Consider the following 20601-nt stretch of genomic DNA (forward strand, 5'->3'; position numbering starts at 1 on the left):
GTGAAACATTTCCTTCTGTGTGCAAAATATGAGAAACTGTGGAAAACATTCATTTCTTATTCCCCAAATTGAAGTGAGTTTGCATGTTCATTTGGCTTAAGAAAAATCATGAAGTGAATAGCAGCAAAGGGGTCTTCATGCCAGGCCAAATGTGCATGATTGATTTTCCTTCCCCAGTTAGGTTTTTAAATCATAAATGTTTCTTATTTACATTTGTTTCAAATTTCACTGAATTTCAAAACATGATGAAAAGATATATCTCAGAACTTACATTTACATTGTCATTTACAGTGATGAATCAGTCAAAGAAACACCTCTTTATTGAGGCTGTGCAACAATCCTCCACCACTGACAGCAGTTGTTTTTGCAGACCCTACTCCCCGCTTTAACTTTCCTTAGGCATTATATGTCAGGACCACAGCCCAGGCTTAAAATAGAACCCTCAACAACATGAAAAGCCTTATCCTGAACCATTAATCTTTTTGTCTGCCTTCCTCCAGGGAAATCTGAATTAAAAGAGAGGGCGCGAGCAATCTACAAAGCAAATTAATAAGTGAAAATAAAGTGTAAAGCAACGAGGGCCTCAGCAGGGCACTGTGTTTTTCCTTACATTGTGGAAACATTAATTGTCAGCTGACAAGCCCCAACACACACTCTCATTGAGCAGGTACGTTAGAAACTATAAGCTAAACTTTCCAAGCCTAGTCTCAGGAAAGAGAGATAGAGATTAGTTTTCCATCTTTAAACCAATCAGCAAAGCAGCAGTGTCCAAACCATGTGACTGTGTACATTGCTTTCACACTTTACAGGGCCAGCATGCTTAGGAGGAGGAAAATGCTGTACAGACCGTTGGCACTCACTGCAAACTGTGCAGTTTTCACTCAAATACAGCCAGAGGCCAAGAGGAGGGTGGAGACTTAAACCAACCAATCCAAGCTGAGACTGCTAGTAAAAAAGAAATAAATAAAATAGCAATTCAAACATTTAAAATGGGTATATGAAGCTGTTGGATGAATATTTGAACACTTTATACCACAGGAGTGCACACAGTCTGACTCTGGTGTGACCAAACAGCTATTCATTTTCTGCTCCATATATTATTTATTATTCCCATCACTGCACGTCTAAGCGGCTGTCCAAATACAACAGGATGCACCAAGTTAGTTTTGTCCTAGAAAAAAAAGAAAAGAAAAAGAAAAATTTTCAGATCTATTCCCAAAACTACAAGCTGCAACAACTACATGTGGGATGGCAAATGGCAAACTCTGGAAACCGACGAGCACAAGGATGCAACAGATCTGCATTTGGTGTGTAAGCATGAGGAAGGACGACAAGAGAAGATAGATAAAGACATGTTCCTGTGTCCCACGCGATGGCCGACAGGTTCAGTGACTCAGCTCCGAATCACCAAGTGCCCCCTGCTCTTCCTGTTCCTTTAATCGAAAACCTCACTGCACTTTTTCACAGATTGACACTGTACACTGCACACACTGTATATCTTTGACAATGTCAGTTTTGGCCGGCGGTCATAGGTTCTGTCCAATAATATGACGCGAGACTGGAGTAAAAGACATCCATGGATTGGCACTTTATTAAAGAAGGAGCATGATAACAGCACAAACACTAACTACAACTAAACAAAATGGCTTCCTTTTATACTCTACCTTTTCAGGTGAGCATCTGGAATAGCCCAAGTATGGGGGTTAACTAATCAAAATGAACACATAACCCTCCACACAAACAAACATACAATAACATTAAAGCACATCACAAACATATACATATTTCCAACACATACTATAAACAACCCAATAACATAAGCTTCACCCATTTCTATCTAAATTAAAACCCTCTTTATCCATACTCCCTAACCTGGCACACTGGTCTGCTCCAAGAGCTCTTAAACAGGTGATTGAGCCGCTTTCACTCTTTTGCTCCACATCCTGCAAGAAGCAACTAGGACAGGTGAGTACCTTTACAAGTTCTCATTTCACATATGTTTAGGTTATTGATAAATGATTAACTGCAAACAGCTCTAACTTTGGCTCTTCTCTGACACAGGTAGGATGGCCAGTCCCACTGTCTCTTTTCTGTTACAAGCTGTCAATTTAATTGTATATCAAATAACCTAATAAAAGACTCCAAAAGATCTAATGTGTTTTCTTTATTACCCTATTTTAAATTCCCAATCCAACAATTTATTATTAACAATACCAACCAGGTAATGGAACCCCTGGTCTCCATTACAGACAACCACAATGTACATAAACCTTCAAAACAGCTTTGAGTTTATTTACTGTCTGTCAACTAATTATTTCATCCCTACTGGTGGATATCCAGGGTTTCCCCACACACACTTTTATGGCAGCCCAAACATATTTTGAAGGACCTTTGTTTATTTTTGTTTTTCATCCCTCGACCCATCAGTTTGCTGTTGGACATTGGCCACATTGTCATATTAAAAGTTCAGATGCTACTAAACTTTTACCAAACTGCTAAAAGCTAAAGGTCATTGCAATAGCTCCTCTTTCTCACCTAGCTGGCTACGTCCCAGCTGTAAAGGGCTGACACCACACAATTTCAGAGCCAATGACCTACAGGCAGGCTGGTCAGGTTGATGCCTATGCCAGTCTGCTGTCTTGAGTCTCTTGAACCATTTCGCTCTGGACATGTGCTAGAGCTGAGCGATATGACCCAAAATTCATATCTCGATATTTTTTAGCTGGATGGCGATATAAGATATATCTCTCGATATTTTTTTAAAGCCTTTAAGTAAGAACAAAAAGAGAGTTCTTAGTCAAAGCTGTGTCCCAGATGTCACACAGGCACTTTTATGAACATACAGCATAGATGTACATGAAAAAAACTACTCAAAAATAAATTATGAGCATTTATTACGGAGAAAACGTTGAATATATTACGTTGAAGCACAGTACGTATTACTACGCGAGGCTTCTTGGTACCCGTAATGCTCCGACAATCCATCAAGCGGTGCAGCTCCGTAGCTTACCAAAGTCATACTAAAAAATTTGACAGATTGCTGAGTGCTGTGTACCACATAAAATCGGTTCGCTGTCATCAAGCACAACCAGAATTCATACAAAAGGCGTGCTGTCAACTTTTGAGAGAATTAAAGGATCTTAGGCTGTGCAGCCCCTCTGGGCTGCATGGCGTTAGCGTGGTTAGCTCGATAACACGTTGACGCCGTCCAGCCCCACACACGGGGCGATGCGCTGTAAATCATTAACGGAGATTTGCCGTGTGCATCTTGTCGCTGCCTGCAGGTGAAGCGATGGGGGAGAAGGGGGAGTTGTGTTCAGTGAAGGAGAGAGGCAAGGCCGAGTAACGTTGAGTAAAGACAAAAGTGGACGAAAGAGAGGCAGACTTGTGTCTCTACAACTATAATTATAACGTAACATAGACTATATCGATATAAAGGATATTGTCACATCTTATATCTCTTATAAAAATATATCGATATTTAAAAAAAAAAAAAAAAAAAAAAAAAAAAAAAAAACTCGATATATCGCCCAGCCCTAACATGTGCTGTGGTTAAGATGACCACTTTGACACACGCAGGAGGTGGAAAATTAGTGCCACTATTCTTCATTTTACTACACCCACAGAACAGAACAGAAACTACCATCAACAAAACTTCAACACTTAAAGTGTTAAGAAGTAAATTTTCAGTTTGAAAGAAGACATTTTGCAATCATCAACATTTCAAATTAAGATTTTTCCCCCCAAAATGGTTTTTATAAGTTTTAAAATTAATGTTTTTAATCACAGGAGTGACGCAAACATGAACGTGAGGGAAACTAAGCATGTACTGCTTGACTGTTGGTACCTTAGGTTAACTCTGCAGGAAGTTTTGGCAGGTAGTTGTCAATCACTAGGAGGACTAACCCTGCTTCCATGCATTTGTTCATTTACAGCTGTCAAGTGGTCACTGTGTTCTGCCTCCCAAATGCAGCTGAGGCCAGAATGAAGAACGTTTCAAAGAAAACAGAGGTTCAACAACTCCAAATCTACTGGTCAAGTAAAAAAATAATACATCTGCATGTGCATGGGCAGTGAAGAGTTACAAATCAAAATATTTATCAAGTTTATTTTAGTTGTTTACTTGTACAGTTGCATGCAAATGGTTAGGTACAAAAGACTTAAATGAGTGAAATGATTCTCAAAAGGTAAAAAAAAATAACAGCTGGAGAAAATTTCAAAGCTTTAGAAATTATTCGTGCTCTCTTGCATCACCGACAAAATGCACCAGCTAGAATCACCCATTCATTTCTGAATATTATACTGAAATTAAATTTGAAAAAAAAAAAAAATGTTCAATTGGTTTTTTTAAACATAAAAATTCAGAATTTCAGTTTCTAATCACTTTTTCAAATTGATAAAACTTTTGACCCTGACTTGGCTCCATATATTAAGGAGCAGCTGAAGGTTTTGTAATGCCCCTGACAGTCCCCTGCAGACTTGTGGACAATTAAACTGCATATGTTGCTTTTCTAGTACCGTATTTTTTGTACCATAAGGCGCGTTAGGCAAAACAAAACAGTCTGATAAGTCAAACTTTACTCAACTCATTCTTCTTGCTTCCTCCACTTCCGTACCATTGATTCATTAATGTTGAATTCTCTCTTTATCGAGTGGAAAAAAGTTAGCGTTCATCCTCCAGCTTCACTGTGTTTATGTTATGCTAACATAGCTGTGTCGCTAGCGATCACTTAGAACATTCATTATATACCAGCTAGTCTAATTTCAGTAACCCTTCAAAAGTCACTGTCGTTTCATTTTCTGTCTTCATTTATGTTGGAAGTGATAGCAGAGCTTTAATTTTTTCAGAAATCTCTCAGTCAGAACATGGCACAAGATTCAGCACACAGTGGGGAGGACTAGTGGAGTTTGGACCCGGATTACTCCGTGAGGCTTCTGACTACGGTAGCTGTAATGCTCCGACAATCCATCAAGTGGTGCGGCTTACCAAAGTTGCATTAAAACATTTTTTGACAGATTTTTGCAAGCCTTATAGTCCGAAAAATACGGTATGTCAATACACTTGAAGGTAAGATTTTCTTTTTGGTGGAAAAAAAAAAAAAGTTGTTCCTGGATAACAAAATATACAAGACAGAAAAAACAGCAGATAAACAAAGGAACTTGGTGTGCTGAATGGAGCCTGTCCACAACAACAAGTCATACGGTGACTCATGGACATGTGGCAGAAGTAACCTGCTGGCTGCTCTAAAAACAACTGAACACCAGCTTAGTTGTTAAGTGGAAGAGAACATTGCACAAGCAGACTATGAATTACATTCATCAGCTACAAGAAATTTAAAGCTAGTTTACATTTACTAAGATGTGCACCTTTCTTCCTTTCACAACTGACGGTTTCTGTCCTCTTGCAGAAAGACAGTAAAAAACTAAGGAAAATCCAAGTGATGTGAAAACCAATCTGATGAGAGGTTGGAAGTAGATGAACTCTGTTGGGGGGGTGGACCAAAAAAAGAAAAAGGTTCAGAAACAGTTGGTTCTGATAAATTTTCTGCCAGAAGTTTCAAAGACCACTTGGTTTTACTGTCCAGCTGCATGGCAGCAGATTCCTCCACTACATGTTTCTCAATGATTGATTATTTGGCAGCTTGAGGGCCAAGGCAGCAACTTCAGCCTCATTAGTGGCTGCTTAGACTTGGGAATTTATTGGACCGTGCTTACCTTTGCATCCTACAAATCAAATCAGGGTGTGACAAAAGCCGATAGCAAAGGTTTTTCAGATTGAGAGTAGAAAGGTGTAATGTCTTGATTGGTGAGACATTTTCAACAGACGACATTTGACAATCATGAGTAAGATCGTCAGTCTGGACTGAACAGTCTGACTCTGACTAATACCTGGTATATAGAGTGGTATCTTAACCATTCCTTGAGATAACAAAGTAACACACACAATAAAAGACATAAATACCAGACATAACTTCTATGTCAATCTCATTCCAGAGCCCCTCCTTCAACAGCCCCCCCCGACACACACGCCTTTTTCCTCAGTAGTGCAACAATACAGACACGCTAACAGAGCAAGCCATCTCCTGCCGAGATCCCACCCAATATTTCCTGCAAAACAAAAATCTTTAGGTGCAGAAATGGTCCAGGTTATTTATGCTACTTATCTTTAAAGTTACTTCTGATCACTTTTTGACCTTTTTGATGTGAAGACATCCAGTACAAACTAGAGACGAATGAGAGATGAAGTTTTGTATCTATTTACATTATTGAGGAATCTGTAACAAGTGATCTGTGTGTGTGTGTGTGTGTGTGTGTGTGTGTGTGTGTGTATGCTCTGAATGTGCAATTGTAATCTTACTTATCCAAGTACATTTACAGCTATCTACTCTTCACTGTTCAAGAAACTGAGTGCCCTGCTTAAAGGCACATCCACTGAGGAGGAGGAAGCATTTCCTATCCATCTCTGGGATTCAAATCTTTGACCTTCTGGCTCACTGCAGTCAGAGCTTGGGTGGCAGTGGCATCTCTCACCACTCGCTGCAAGGCAAGTGTACACAATAAGACTTCTACGAGACTCCTAGCACTCAGACGTTTGGTGATGACATGGCAAGTATGCAGCAGCCAAATCTTCACCCTTTATCACCTTACGAAATGCACTTACTGTATGTCATCATGCTCTCTGAAGTACACAGACAGAGGGATATTAGCAGTACTTCTGTCTTTGGTCAGCTCAATCTATCGTTTCAACCCACCTCTGAGGGTGTTACCAGGTGGGAAAAACATTGTGAAGCCTTTTAACCACACTTTTAACAGGGTTTAAGTGTAGATTTAGGTTGTGAGGCTAAAGCAACAAATTTAGGCTCTTTCCAGAATAGGTGCCTCTCAGATTTCCTTTGAAGAAAGTGGAATCACAAATCAAACAGTTATTTTTGTGATTTGTTGAACAAATCCAAGCTTTTAAAATTTGGTTCAAAAAGAAGTAGACATCAATGCATCCCTGCATGACTGTATTGCTAGAGCTCTGTCTGCTTGGCTAAGGAAAAAACCCTCCACCGGAAATACTTCCTGCAGCTGTTAGGAGTATCATTCCCCCACCTTGAGGCCAACCAAAAGACAAATAGCAGCCAAGTCATGTGACTCCTCTGCTGCTGAGATGCCATTGAGTTTTATTCTACCCTTCTAAAAAAAATTCAAGTCATACTTGTCTCCTACAGAGAGCGAGCCCTTTTCACCCACATCATTGTAATGCACTTGCAATACAAGCCATTAGTTGTCATTATAACCCTACAAATCACTATAACCACAAACTAAGCTTTCAGCCATAACTGGTCAGTTTATCTGGTCCACATTAAAGATTTCTCACTACTTGTGTCTAAGTATTCTAAGCCATTATTATTAATATAAAATCACTAGTTTAACTTTTTAACTTTATATTTTTAAGGGATTTAAAAAAAAAATTCTTTTAGCTCAAACCTTAAACAACTAATAATATCTTGTACTTTGCAGCTGGCCAATCTGTTGTAGAAATCCAAATTTGTTCTACACATACTATTAATGTAAGGGTAAGAGGTAGGGGTGGAATACATCCATGGATAACAGCTACACATGTGTTAAAAAAAAAAACAACAAAAAAAAAACCCAAAATGGATGATGTTGCTAAGGAACTATTAGATAGACCCTCATAATTGCACCTTAAAATAAATTATTATGCACATTCCTCTTCTGTAATTGCCAGAAAATTCAAGTCATACTTGTCTCCTTGTCTCTTTCTCCCATCTTTCTTTTATATACTTTGTTGAATAATTGCTGAGATCAGGAAGACTTTTGTATATTTGTGAGATTACACCTTTCTTAATTTCTGACTTATAAGCATTTACAAAGAGTTGAATAAATGGCCTTGCTGTAGTGGGTATTTGGTTTTTAATGTTTCGAGTATAGAAGTTTCTTAACTGTAAGTATCTATAGTGGTCTTGGTTTTCTAAAATAAACGTTTGCTTTAAAGTGTGGAAACTCATAATTTCATCTTCCTTTACAATACTACATATCAATGTAATTCCTTTATCTATCCAGTTTTTAAAACTAGGGTCTATTTGATTTGATGTAAATTCCGAATCATATGCACACCATTTTAATATTTTTATATCCTTCTCCAGCTTATTTTCTTTTACCACCATTTTCCAAACCCCTAGTGTGGTCTTTACCCAAGGATTTCTTATTTGGAAATTTAGTCCTGTAGATGTTTAGAACTGCCTGTATATGCATATTGGTTTTTGTTTTGCATTCAATTTCCTTCAATGTTGCTACATACGAGGGATCGCACCAGTGCAACATTGCTGAAGTATAGTATTATTTTTTTTAAAACATGGTAGGTCCCAGCCGCCATTCTCTTTGGGCAGTTGTAATGTTTTGTATTTCTACAATTCTTGAATAGACCATCTGCAAGTTTAATATAGCTTAAACTAGCCCCAACCACTGCACCAGTAACTAGAACTGAGAGGAAACTGCTCACAGGCCTCCATCACCTAACTAATACACGAGACACTGTGGTCTGAGAAGCAGCTGACATTGGTCACGCACTTTCTTAACTGATACCTGGTGGGTGGAGTTATGACAGTATTTCATAAGTGCTTCTCATGTTATATGATAAACACTAGTAAGTAAAACACACAGGTGCCTCTAGGTTGCATCCCTGGCAGCTTGCTATCTAACAAGATATAACATGCAATTTGGAATATTTGGAAAGTCTAAAGTGCTTTTTTTAACCTCCTAATTGAAGCTAGGTTAAACATGGCCCAGACCTGTCTCTGCACTGAACACAGCCAGAGGACTCCTGGAAAGAGGGCAAACACTCATCCTGTGTTTAAAAGCTAGGTCCTCATAATGGCAGATCAGAAAAAAAAATAGAGGATGGGTAAACCTGTTTTATATCCCTTCATTTAGGTTTTCAGCTTAATGTAAATAAAATGCAGCCAAAGTTCATTTGTGAAGCCGTGACACCATGTCACGGCTTCACAAATGGGTAGCTGGGGTGAGGACAATCATTGTGTTAGCACAGATAAGTGTGTTTTGTTTTGTTGAGCCATTTCTCTTAATCTTTGTGAGAAAGTCATTCCTTATAAAAATTATTCCCAGAGTAATGTTAGACTCCAAGAACACTACTGGGAGCAGATCATAACAAAGCTGCCTATCATCATAACAATGTAAAGGTAAACACCCTGTTAGCTATTTGAAGAAGTAGAGTATTAGCTGAAGTATTGAACTTTTGCTTTAAAGAACTCAAGGCTGAAAGCTCAGAATTTCTCAACAGCCCCTTCACCATAAAAGTATGTTTTTAAAAACAGCAAAAGGCTCTTAAGATAGAAGCAATTTGATCAACACTGAAGGCTTATTGAAAAGGTATCCCTTAAGCTCATCATCTGTGAGGGTTTTTTTTTTTTTTTTTAAACATGCTTTGCATTTTCCTCTGTTGAGCAGAAAATGCAAATAACAAGATTGATTTGGAACAAAAAAAATTAACAAGGTATATGGCGTGAAAAGTGAGATCTTGAAGCCAGATATCTCTTATAATCAATAAGCCTATAAATTCTCCAGATATATTGTTTACTGCAGTAAATGTGCACAAATTGTGATAAGAGTTATATCTACCACCAACTTAAGGATACTGTGAAATGCAATCATCAGTGTGCAGTACTTCATGGTTTCCTGGATACATGCCTCTCTTTTCACACACATCCAGTTTTCCTGGCCTGCAGAGGACAGGAGGGACAACACAGCATCGGTTCTGCAAAGACTGGCACCAACAGGTGTGCCTAGGGGGGTGCCAGCATCAGCCTGGCCTGGTCCACTGCACGGACATCAGCCAAACCACACACATACGCACACCAGAACCCAAGGCAGTGCATTCCTCTAAGGAATACCACAGCACAGCGGCTTTGTTGTGACATCTCTAACCAGGCGCTGAGGCAGGCCAGTAGAGGTTTGGGAGACAAAAGGGCAAGAGATGAGAGAGAGAAGAAAAGGTTATGGGGGTAGGTATGAGAATGATGAGGTGGCTGGACTCCATGATCTAGAGATATCCCAACACAGTCTCTACTTGTGTGCTATACATTGAAAGGAAATTTCCTGTGATCAGTAAGCAAGCACAGGAAAAAATTTCAAACAAAGGAAGACCCTGTGCCACTAGGAGAAAGAGCAAAGGTCCCAGGGAACAATCTTATCTGTTTGCAGTGGTGTTGTGTAATCACCGGGGGATGGGTTCTGTACGTGTTATGGGAACTAAGACTTTCTACCCCCAACCATCTCAGGTAGCTCTATCTTAAGTTCAGAAAGATGCAAAGCCAGAGTCTAATTTAATAGACCACTACTAGCTGAAGAATTTCAGAGAGACCCACACAAGCATTTGCCCTTGGCAAAGCTACACTGAACCACAACAAACAAAGACTTTCAGCTGGGTGGACTCGGTTGTCCACCACGCCCTGACAATATGTTTTCAGAGTGAGACAGTGGGGGAGTATAAGAGCCCGGGGCCCCTGCTATTACTGATAGGACAACCAGATCAAAGCCCTTTCCCATAGTTAGTGAGCACAAAAAAACAGAGAGATGAAAGACCATCAGCAGATTGTGGGAGAAATGATGAAGGACAGGGCAATCCCTGCATGGCACTTCCAAACAGCTTTCTGCATTGCCTCTGCAAGTCAAAGTTGGCGGGAGTAAGAGGGAACGCAGGGCCAGATCCTGTCCACAGGATAAGCATAGTGATATGACAGTCCCAACCTCCAATATCATCCATGCAGAATACAAGCTGGGAGGTCCGTTTACAATCTTCTTATTCAGAGTACACCAATTCAGTGGAGACAGAATTAAAATAGATTGAAAGAAACATGAAAGTCTAGTAAAAGTTGCACCTCTAAATCAAATCAGTGCCATTCCCTTTATAGTGAATGTATGTAAACCTATTTTTCCGCCATTGCTAATTTTACTTACGTGTGCAGAAACTGCTCATCTGTGGAAACTGAAGCAACCTCAGGAAATGTAATGCTTGACTTGAATACAGCTTTAAAAAGGGAGTTTACAATATTCAGTGTTTCTTGACTTGTGAAGGTCATCACTGGAAATTTGACAGCTTATTCTAAAATGAACACAAAACTTAAGCAATCATCTATGACCATGTTCAAAGAAACATTTGAACTTTGCTCAAAATTTGTGCAATTTTTTAAATTCTGGTTTCATTATAAATTTCTTTCTGTTATATAAAATAATAGGAATGTTATTTGAAGAAAAGAACAATTAGCAGCAAAATACTGTCAGCAAATTTTAGAATCACAGAGTCAGACTTTTCCCAAAGAAACTGAATTTGTTCCACTAGCTCAATAGCCAAAAGCCCTTCATATATTGTAGCCAGCCACCAAAGAAAGGAAGAAGGAAAAAAAGAAAACATTTCGCTTCAGGATGTCAGGTAAGGTCAGGACATGCGTGTAGTATTTAGTTATTTACTACTGTCTAATAAATAAAATAAAAAATAAAAAAACAAGGGCACTAATATAGTCCATTGGTTGAGCAGATGACCCATATGCCAAAAGGTTACTGCAGAGTCCCACATTTGAGTCCTGGGCCATTCACAAAACTGATAATTGCATCTACATCAATGCACAGTTTTAATGCATTCCTTGAAATGCTTGCTAATAGGCAGTGGTCTGATTGTTGGGGTTTTCTCACTATTAGTTAACGGTCTATAGCTTACAAACCACCTCGAGGCGACTGTGCTTGTGATTTATATAAATAAAATTACATTTAACTAAAACTGAATCCTATGCTCCTCTGACAAAACCTGAATGTATGTGAAAATGCAAAGCGAGGAGTTTCAGAAAGAAATGTAAAAGGGAGAGGAAGTGTTTGTGTCAAGCACACATATCCTGCAGCGGAGGCTACAGTCTGCATGACTGTGAGGAGCACAGAGGCCAAAGATAACCACTGAACCATCTTCCTGTATGTTGTCACACAGAGGTTACGTAAAAAAAGAGCAGCACATGCAGCAGTCCTGTGAAAGTACAGTAACATATAACACCTGAGATTTGTGATGAAAGTGACTGCAGAAAAACAAAATGACAAGGATATCTGTAATTCATACTTAATATTTAGCTTGTTTGTGAAAGTTGAACAGCACCAGATTGCACTGAAAAGGGGGTCTAAGAAAAGGCACAGGCGGCCAATTTGAAATCTGAGAGATGTCTGTGGTTGAAAATTCAAAACAGCCATTAGCTGATGTGGAAGAATGTGATACTGCTAGCAGTATAAGCCTCTAGTTATAAACTATGAAGGAATTAACACTAACTTTGTAAAGAATATACATGAAAAGAAAGCAGAAGGACCAAACACAACTTTTATAGACCAAAAGGACATCAAAAACTGAATAATGAGTAAATATTGTCAAACTGAATCCTAGAATTTGTTGGTTCTTGCATCTGGTTCTATGTGAAAGTAAAACAACCAAAAGCACAACTCCAACAACAGGAAGTAAACAAGTTTTCTGTATGCTCAAGTGAGTGCATTCTATTGTCATGCTGTTGTAACAAGGCATTTTGTCGTCATTCAGAAGAAAGACAGACCTAATCCTTACTGGTCTGCTGCTTCTATTGACCAATAAATCACAAAAGAGAAGCGAAGCTGGAAATTAACGCTTCAAGCACAACACTGATCCCACTAACAATGCAAAAGTGTCTCAAGAGCTGCACTGCTGTCTTTCCAAACATGGCTGTTTAACACACCAGCAGCTCTGGTTCCAATTAGTTTAAATGCTGCATCCAAAGGGAGCCGGCCAGGGAGCTCCACAATATTCCTTTAATTGATGGTTGTGCTACTATCCTATTTCATAGCAGACTTTCTGCAGAGGAGACTTGAAAAGCACTTCATTAGCATGAAAGCTCCTCTTTAATTATTCCATCGTACTCAACTCTGATTTACAAGTGCTATTACACGGGATGTCTATTTTGAGTTAATTTATTTAGCTGAACAATTCCCTGGCCTGTAAACTCTGCTAATACTGGAGTTGATGTGCTCATGTCTCGAAGAGCTAATGAATGCAGACAATAGCAATTTTAGTCAATAATTCTTCACACCATTGACATGGGAAAGTTTCTGCATTTGTTGACTTGTTTTTATTTCTTTCATCATTGGGGAGTTATTACTAACAAAATGAACAGCAGTAACTTCACAACCATCCAAATGTAATTAACAAAGTATGTTATTGGTTGGCTGGAGATCAAAACATCTATCCATCTTACACATAATATGTAAATCAACACTATATTCTTCTTTTTTCAATGCACACTTTGGAATTCATGAGCCACATAATGAAGCAAATGAATTGCAAATTTCTGCAATAAAGGGACAAATCCTTCGACACCAGTCAAACAATAAATAATTTAAAGTTTGAAGGCTTAATGTGTAAGCTAGGCGTGCCCTGATGAAGGCAGAAACTCCTGTTCTACTTTGTGTGACTTCACTTTTTCTGGACATTTTATTTTGGATCTGAACTAGCCAATACCAAGGTCACACAACAACACAGATCATCTAATCAAGGCTGTTATAAACAAACAACTTTCATGTTTTGCAAGGTGTGCACACACCAGTATACAGCTTTAGTTTCTGTCCCAGGGGGTGTTGCTTTCTGTTTGGGGGTATGCTTGCTCTCACCTACTTTAGGTACCCCACTAAATGTGGAGCTAAACACTTGTTTTTGTATGTTTGCAAGAGTTTTAAACTTAACCGCAAGTTGATACAATTAAAAAAAAAAAAAACAACCTCACACATACTTTTCCTGTTGACTTCGCCCTTTCACTGAAATACTTACTAAGAAGCTTTTATTCCACTTACACTAATATAACTTGTAGCCCTCATCCAGTAGTACCTACTCAACTGAACTGAGTACTACCTGATGTGCGTGGGGTCATTATAGCAACTTAGCCAAAAGTCCATAGACATCATTTTTGTATGACACAAATACAACAACAATGGAGGACGTCGAGGCGATGGTACACCTGCTGCTTAGTGCATTTCTTTTTGTCAAAACTCTGTGACCACAGTGTTGTTTTTGTGCAGCCATTTCCCTCATTGTCGGGGTTTCAAAAATTGCGCTTTTGATTTTCGTGAATGAGTCACTCTAATGACTCATCGAGTGATGCCAATGACTGGCCAATCGTTGGCATCGCTGGTTGGTGGTGTCACGTGTCCAACTTGCCTTAAATTGCTTGGAACCGCGGCCCAGTAAGTATTAAACAAGTACATGCTACCAGACACTACTACCCAATGAAAAACCAAAAGAACCCTTGAGTCAGGGCGAGCCAAGCTGACTTCACCTGTCTTTTGCCAGCACTGCTCTACATACGCGTTTGAGGGTGGGAGAAGGGAAGTAGTGAAAATGTAAATTAAAGTATGCAGCAAAAACTCAGTGAACTCAACTCAGTTGACTAGTGCAAATAGTATGTAACATTTGTAAAATACAATTTAAGTCAATCCTAATATTGTCTTACGATAAAGAATGACTCCAAGTCTTAAGCTTAAAAGGTAATCAGTTATACTTTTTTTCCTTTTTTTTTTTTTAAATAACAGAAATTGGCTTAGTCTAAAAATATATAATTCTTGCATACGTTCACAATTAACTGTAACCATGTATGAGCCTATTAAAATGTGAATTTAGACAGAACTGATAGAGTACTGACCAGGATGATCAGGCCTGGGTTTGTTTATTTATTTCTAGATAGTTTTGCAGCATCAGAGTTACCCAAGTAGTTCTAGGTCTGTGTCAGTTAAGGGAAGTTAAGGCAGAGATCTTAGAGAAGTAGAAAGCAATAAGAGATGAAACCCAGGAACCCAAGTCAGAGGTAACACGATGGGGGAGGGGTAGCGTACATAGAGTGTCCAAGTTGCAGTTCACTCTTCTTATGTTGTCTGATGTGCACAACGACCAATGCCACTGAAGAGGCAAGCTACGACAACACCTTTAACAGCAGAGCATTTGAAAAGTGGGCCAACAAAGTGGAACTGAAAGTCAAGAGCCCAGAAATGCAAAAACCAACAGACCACAGCAGCACTGGGTAAAGCTGCCTCATGTAACTTTCACCTGAACTTAGAAGTACAGATACACACATTACAGGTGACAAAGGCCCAGACATACCACCACCAATAAAGATTACTTTCACCTGAAATTCCCATCCTATTAATTTAAGTCAACAACACTTAGTCACTGAATGCATCATTAAGACAGGCCATAATTTCACTGTTTCCAGACAACTAACAGATGGAAATAAATTACAACAAACATTAGCACTAACAATATGGGAGAAACAAAAATGTACCCAGCAACTAAAATGGAAACTTCTCAGATCAAACGGAAATGTACACTGCAAGACTCAAAGACTTCTTCAGTGATAATCCAGTTTCAGTTCCAGCACAACAGCAACATCACAGTTGTGGATGCAGATTTATAAACGACATCTCTTTTACATATCAGACAATACCTGATCTCAGTGGCATTCCATTAGGACAAGCAAGGCAAGCAGTGCTTGTCTAATCAAATGCAAAAACATTTTTGGTGGGAGACTGATGGGAGATTTGCATGCTAGACACGCTGCCATTGTCACTGCTTTCACTGCTCAGAGATCAGTTAAAAGCCGTGTTTTGTGTGAAAACACGGCTACTATTAGCAAATAGACACACACAGATTACTGACAGGTAAGTTTTCTCATGTGTGCCAACATGTGTGATGTAGATCGAGTGCAGCATGAAGAGGTTATTATTATCTCTTTTAGTATATAAGCAAGGAAAGCTTTGATGATGAAGAAGGGGTTTCAAATCCAGTTTAATAAAACAGGCCAGTTGAACAGGTGCAGGCTCAGCCATCAGAGATTAGCATCTCTGAGAAATCATTACTAATTTTAACCAGCTGTTTGCCAACAAACCACTTTCATGTTTCTCTAATAATTTAATCCCTGTAGATATTGACAGTTAACCCTGTGACACAATTCACAAGCCTTTCAGTTCAGCTGTGAGTTTTGTTATTATTTTAACATATTTATATTTGTGTTTCTGAGCGTATTAATTTTTCAGATATGTTAAGTCCACACGGGAAAGCCACCACAAACATATGATTTTCTGCATTACAGTAGTAATCTATATGACAATGATGAGATATGTCTTGTTAGTCAGTGGCAAAGATGTTTTGATCTTTGTCTGCCTTTCTGTAAGTCACAGCATGCCACTGCCTAATCGCTATGCATCTTCAGTTCCTTATTGGCATTAGTGCTGCAACATCTATGCAGTTTGTCAATCATGTTGACCCATTGTCCCAACTGCAAAACAAGTATCTGGCTTAAAGATAAGTGAAGGGTTCACCAGAGTCCTTGCGGGTAAGGAATACATTTAACACGCCCTTGTTTTTCATCAGTTCTCTTCTCTACTAGATTATCTTTTATTAATTGTTTTCGTTTAGATAGCCAATTACAATGCTGATATTCTATTCTATTTTGTTGGTTTTGACTTTCAGAACATACAGATATTCAGCCAATATATCTGTGCATCTCTACCATAAACATAATGTAACTAATAACAATTCAGTGCCATTCAGACCTGAAACCTCCATCACGCCGAATACAGATTTTAAAATATTATTACCCAAGTGTAGAGTACGCTTACACAAAAGAACTACTTTTAATTTAGACTTAGAAGTAAGGCTAACTTAATCTACAAAATTGCTCAGGTTCAGCAAATAAAATTACTTTTCTCCAATCACATAGTGAGAAATGCGACAGAAACGCTTTAAAAGAAAATGCAGTAAGAGCTTTAACCTAACCTAATCGCTTTAATTACTTTGAGCATTTAGGTCTACAAATGCATAATTAAGTGTCTGATGATCAGAAAGGATGCTTGCAGCAGAAAATTGGCAAATTTCCACTGAATTCTACAGTTTTATGGCACTATCGGCCTTGTTTTCGGCTAATATTTTAGGTTTACAGCTACATCTAATGTACTTGTGCAGCATCAACATAAGCAAGTCAAACAGGTAGAAACTAAACCAAATGTCATTCATACACATTAATGGAAACAACTCCGGAGATTATGGGACACAGTATCTGGCATTAAAATATATTTAGTGGATAGAAACAATCTAAGCTCTGATATGTATACATTTATTGTAGTTCTGTATTTGTTAGGTCAGTGAGGAGTTCTTTTTGCCTGAATGAAATGACAGTGCCAATAAAGCTTAATCATACACAGCTCCGCGTCTCCACGGACCATTTGTAAAGCTGCTGCAAAATTCACACTGCAAAATGAAGAAGCTCGTAGCCTTTGGCAGTTAGACGTATAGAGGAGTGTGCAGTGTCAGCCTCAATGTGTGCAATTTAACCCTTGAACTGGAGACAACCATGAGCAGCATGTGTAATGGAGGCCTCACATTATAAAGCAGAGAAGTCAGGAGAACTGGACAGGGGGAGGGGGTTCTTCCTGACAACCACACACTGGAGAGGGGGAGGGTTAAAAAACATTGAGCCCTCTTCCTGAGTCTGCAGCATTTGGGCATAATGTGATGGGTCCTTCCTTTTCACCTAACTCCCATTTGGGCTTACAGTTTGTTTGTTTTTTTTCACCAACACCTCTGAAGAAAGCACACCCTCCAAAATAACCTACGTGGACAAGTCACTGAGCAGGGTGCTCAAGCATTTGTAGCGTCTTAGATATAATCGCCCCTGACACTCAGAAAGGTAAACCAATATCATTTCCTGGGTTAAACTGACTCTGCACTCTTCATCTGAACAACAAGCAAGTTGTACGCAGTCCAAGAACACTAATATGCAGCAATTATCCTTCCCCTTGTGAAGCCAGTTGTAGGGTGGGGGGGCAGGGGCACAAGCTACACAACTATACCACCCCCACCCTTTGGTTTGCTCTGCAGTGATAACTTGTTGTACAAACTGCAAATGATAAATCAGCAAACAGGTTTTTCCAGGAACAAAGATTTTAGCATTGGCACAGGCCTCGCGACAACATACCACAAACTCTCAGGCTGGTTGTAGAAGCTCTCAAGTGTTAGTTCTTGCTTGTTTATTATGTACAGAAGCAATTAGAACAAGGGAGCCTGTTTCTTTTCACTTCTCTCAACTAGCATAAGGATAAAGCACTCCAACTACCTGTTAACATTTGCCTTAATGCTAACCAAATAAAGCGATCAGCAGCATGCCGTTCTATACAATTCCATAATCCTCCCCCAAATCCTCATTTAGCACTTATCGCTCAGGCTCGTGCATTCATTGCCGAGTCTCCAAAGAGTGGCAAATCAGCAAAGTCTCCTAGCAACATATTTGCCTAGCTAAAGGCACACATGGTTTCAGTTAGGGGTCTGCACCTATAAACAGTTGGCCGTGGCAGCTTATTGGTCAGGAAGTGCAATGCTGACTGCAAGTCAAGACAGGCAAAAGCTGATAGTGAATAATACACAGTCTTACAGGTTAGCGACAATAGCAAGGTTTTGATTGCATGCCAAAAACGAAGGGATTCTGAGTTCTGCAGTTTGAAAGCAGTAAATGAGTAGTATAGTGGGAATCACATAAAAAGCCACAGTCAGGTAGGCTGCGCTGTGACTGGGCTGTTTCTTTAAGAACAGAAGCAAAAAGGAGAGGGAGAAGAGAAAAAAAATCAGAAGTCAAGTCACAAGTCAATTCAGGATTTTAAAGCTGCCAATTTTAGGACAAAAACGACTAATTGGACACAGATTGATCACCTTCCAAAGTGGCTGCTGGAGCCAGCAGACTTTCCAGCCACAACCAACATTGTGCATCAACTGGTGTCTTGTCTTAATAGGAACACCAGGCTGAGTGAGGCTACATGGAGAAACACAGCCTGCCTGAACACACCCAAGGGGTTTTCGCTGGGCTACGACAAACTGATTGTTACACCTCTTTTTGTACAAGGTAGCAAACTTATCCAGCATCTTTAATCTAATACCTGTCACGGAATACTTCTATTCGGAATACTTTTCCTAAGATTAAAAGCTGACAAAGAAAAGGAGCAGTTGCTGCCACAGATTTTATTCTCACATGAAACTTTCACAATAAGTCAAATGTATCTCCCAGTCCATGCTGGCACCTTTAGTGTTTTCACGAGTATAAATAATACAACACAAGCCAGAAAAGTCAACATCCCGACAGTTTAAATGATCTCAGGACAAACACTTCTCATCCCAACTATACCCAGAGCTGTCATTCTCGCTGGTAAAGGTTAGGACCCACTCCCTATCACAAGTGCCACAAATCTGTCGGACCCATACGGTTAAAAGGCGAGAAACAAGCAATCAAATAGGCGAAGTCACTGTCTTATTGCCTTAGTTATCAAACAACCAAAGACCACACTATTTGAACCTCGGAGGCTCTACTTGTTCATGATACATACAGTAGGGCTTCCACGCGTGTATGTATCACAACTTCAACTTGTGTGAAAGTTAGTCAGTAAGAAAGTTTTCGTGCTTCCATTGTGGTAGCGACGGTATAAACAGTTAATTGAGGTGTACGAGCTTCATTTTTAAGCTCGTAAGGGATCAAATATTCTGGGGAGGAGAAGAAGAGAAGCTTCAATTTTATGATTTAACGTTTCCATCCACGACTAATCGTGCGACGTTTCATCGGAGAGCTCAATGGAAAAAATAGCATGAGCTAACACACACTATAAAACATGTAGCGCCAGGCAGTGTAACTCTAAAATAAAGAGACCCTTAGTATCTACACGGAGCTATGAATATTAAACAGGACTTAGCGGTTAAGCTAACGAGTTGGTTTCAAAAAGTAAAGTAGTAGTTACCCAACTCAGAGATTTGAACAGGCTCTAAACACTTCAAGTTAGCTAACTAAGTTAGCTGCTTACTGTAGACAAAAACTTTTTCCACATCTGAAAAGCTTTTTTTTCCTCTCCATTTTCTTTCAAATACAATGGGCCGTATATAGAAGCACTTGCGGCATAATAAGCCGAAATGCCTTTTCCTTTTCACTGTAACGCTATTAAAACTGTGTTGTTCCGGCTGTTGCTAAATGGCGAAAGCCGTGTTAATTAAATGTAACTTACCCTCCAGTCTCCGCCGCCGCTCCCCGGGCCGCCTTCAACACCCAAGACCGCCGCTGGACCTCCGGAGGGCCGCGGAGCTGGGAGAAGAGAAGCTAAGAAGGATCCAGCTACTGCCAGGGAGACGAAGAGCCAACTTGCACCGAGGCCCCGGGCCTTCTGTGTCCTCGAAATAGCGTTAGGGGGAGGGATACCGAGCCTTAGTCCTCCGCCGTTTGACAGAGACTCGGGAATACCTTTTTGACAGCTCCTCTTCTTGTGCCCCCCCCTCCCCTCGACAGCCCTTCACTTTTCTCTTTTTCCTCACTTCCAGCAGATACGAATCAAAATACTGTCAAAGAATATGGCGGCTGCTTAAACTAGTTACTATCGCGAGAAGAAAAGTTGTTTTTCTTTTTTTCCCCCAGTTTCCCAAGTTGTGCCGAGGGAAGAGAAAGTAGTGATTGCAAAATAGGCTGAGCAGAAGAAGGTGCAAGCGGCGGGAGAAGGATGTGTTGC

General features: G+C 39.6%; 1 protein-coding gene across 4 annotated transcripts in view; it reads right to left on the reverse strand.

Annotated features, from left to right (window-relative positions):
- The window catches only part of tab2 (TGF-beta activated kinase 1 (MAP3K7) binding protein 2), a 44204-nt gene extending 23603 nt beyond the window's left edge, over positions 1 to 20601 (reverse strand). For 2 of the 4 annotated variants that reach the window (XM_085381270.1, XM_085381271.1), the window contains exon 1: positions 20107 to 20600. The gene's annotated coding sequence lies outside the window, so the exon portion shown is untranslated. Of the gene's footprint in view, positions 1 to 20106 lie in introns of all 4 variants that reach the window. The other 2 variants (XM_085381273.1, XM_085381269.1) reach the window with 2 other exon arrangements.

The sequence above is a fragment of the Rhamphochromis longiceps genome, linkage group LG15 (genome assembly GCF_057381845.1).
Source record: "Rhamphochromis longiceps isolate RC_006_pf linkage group LG15, R_longiceps_female_GT1.1, whole genome shotgun sequence".
Lineage (NCBI taxonomy): Eukaryota > Metazoa > Chordata > Actinopteri > Cichliformes > Cichlidae > Rhamphochromis > Rhamphochromis longiceps.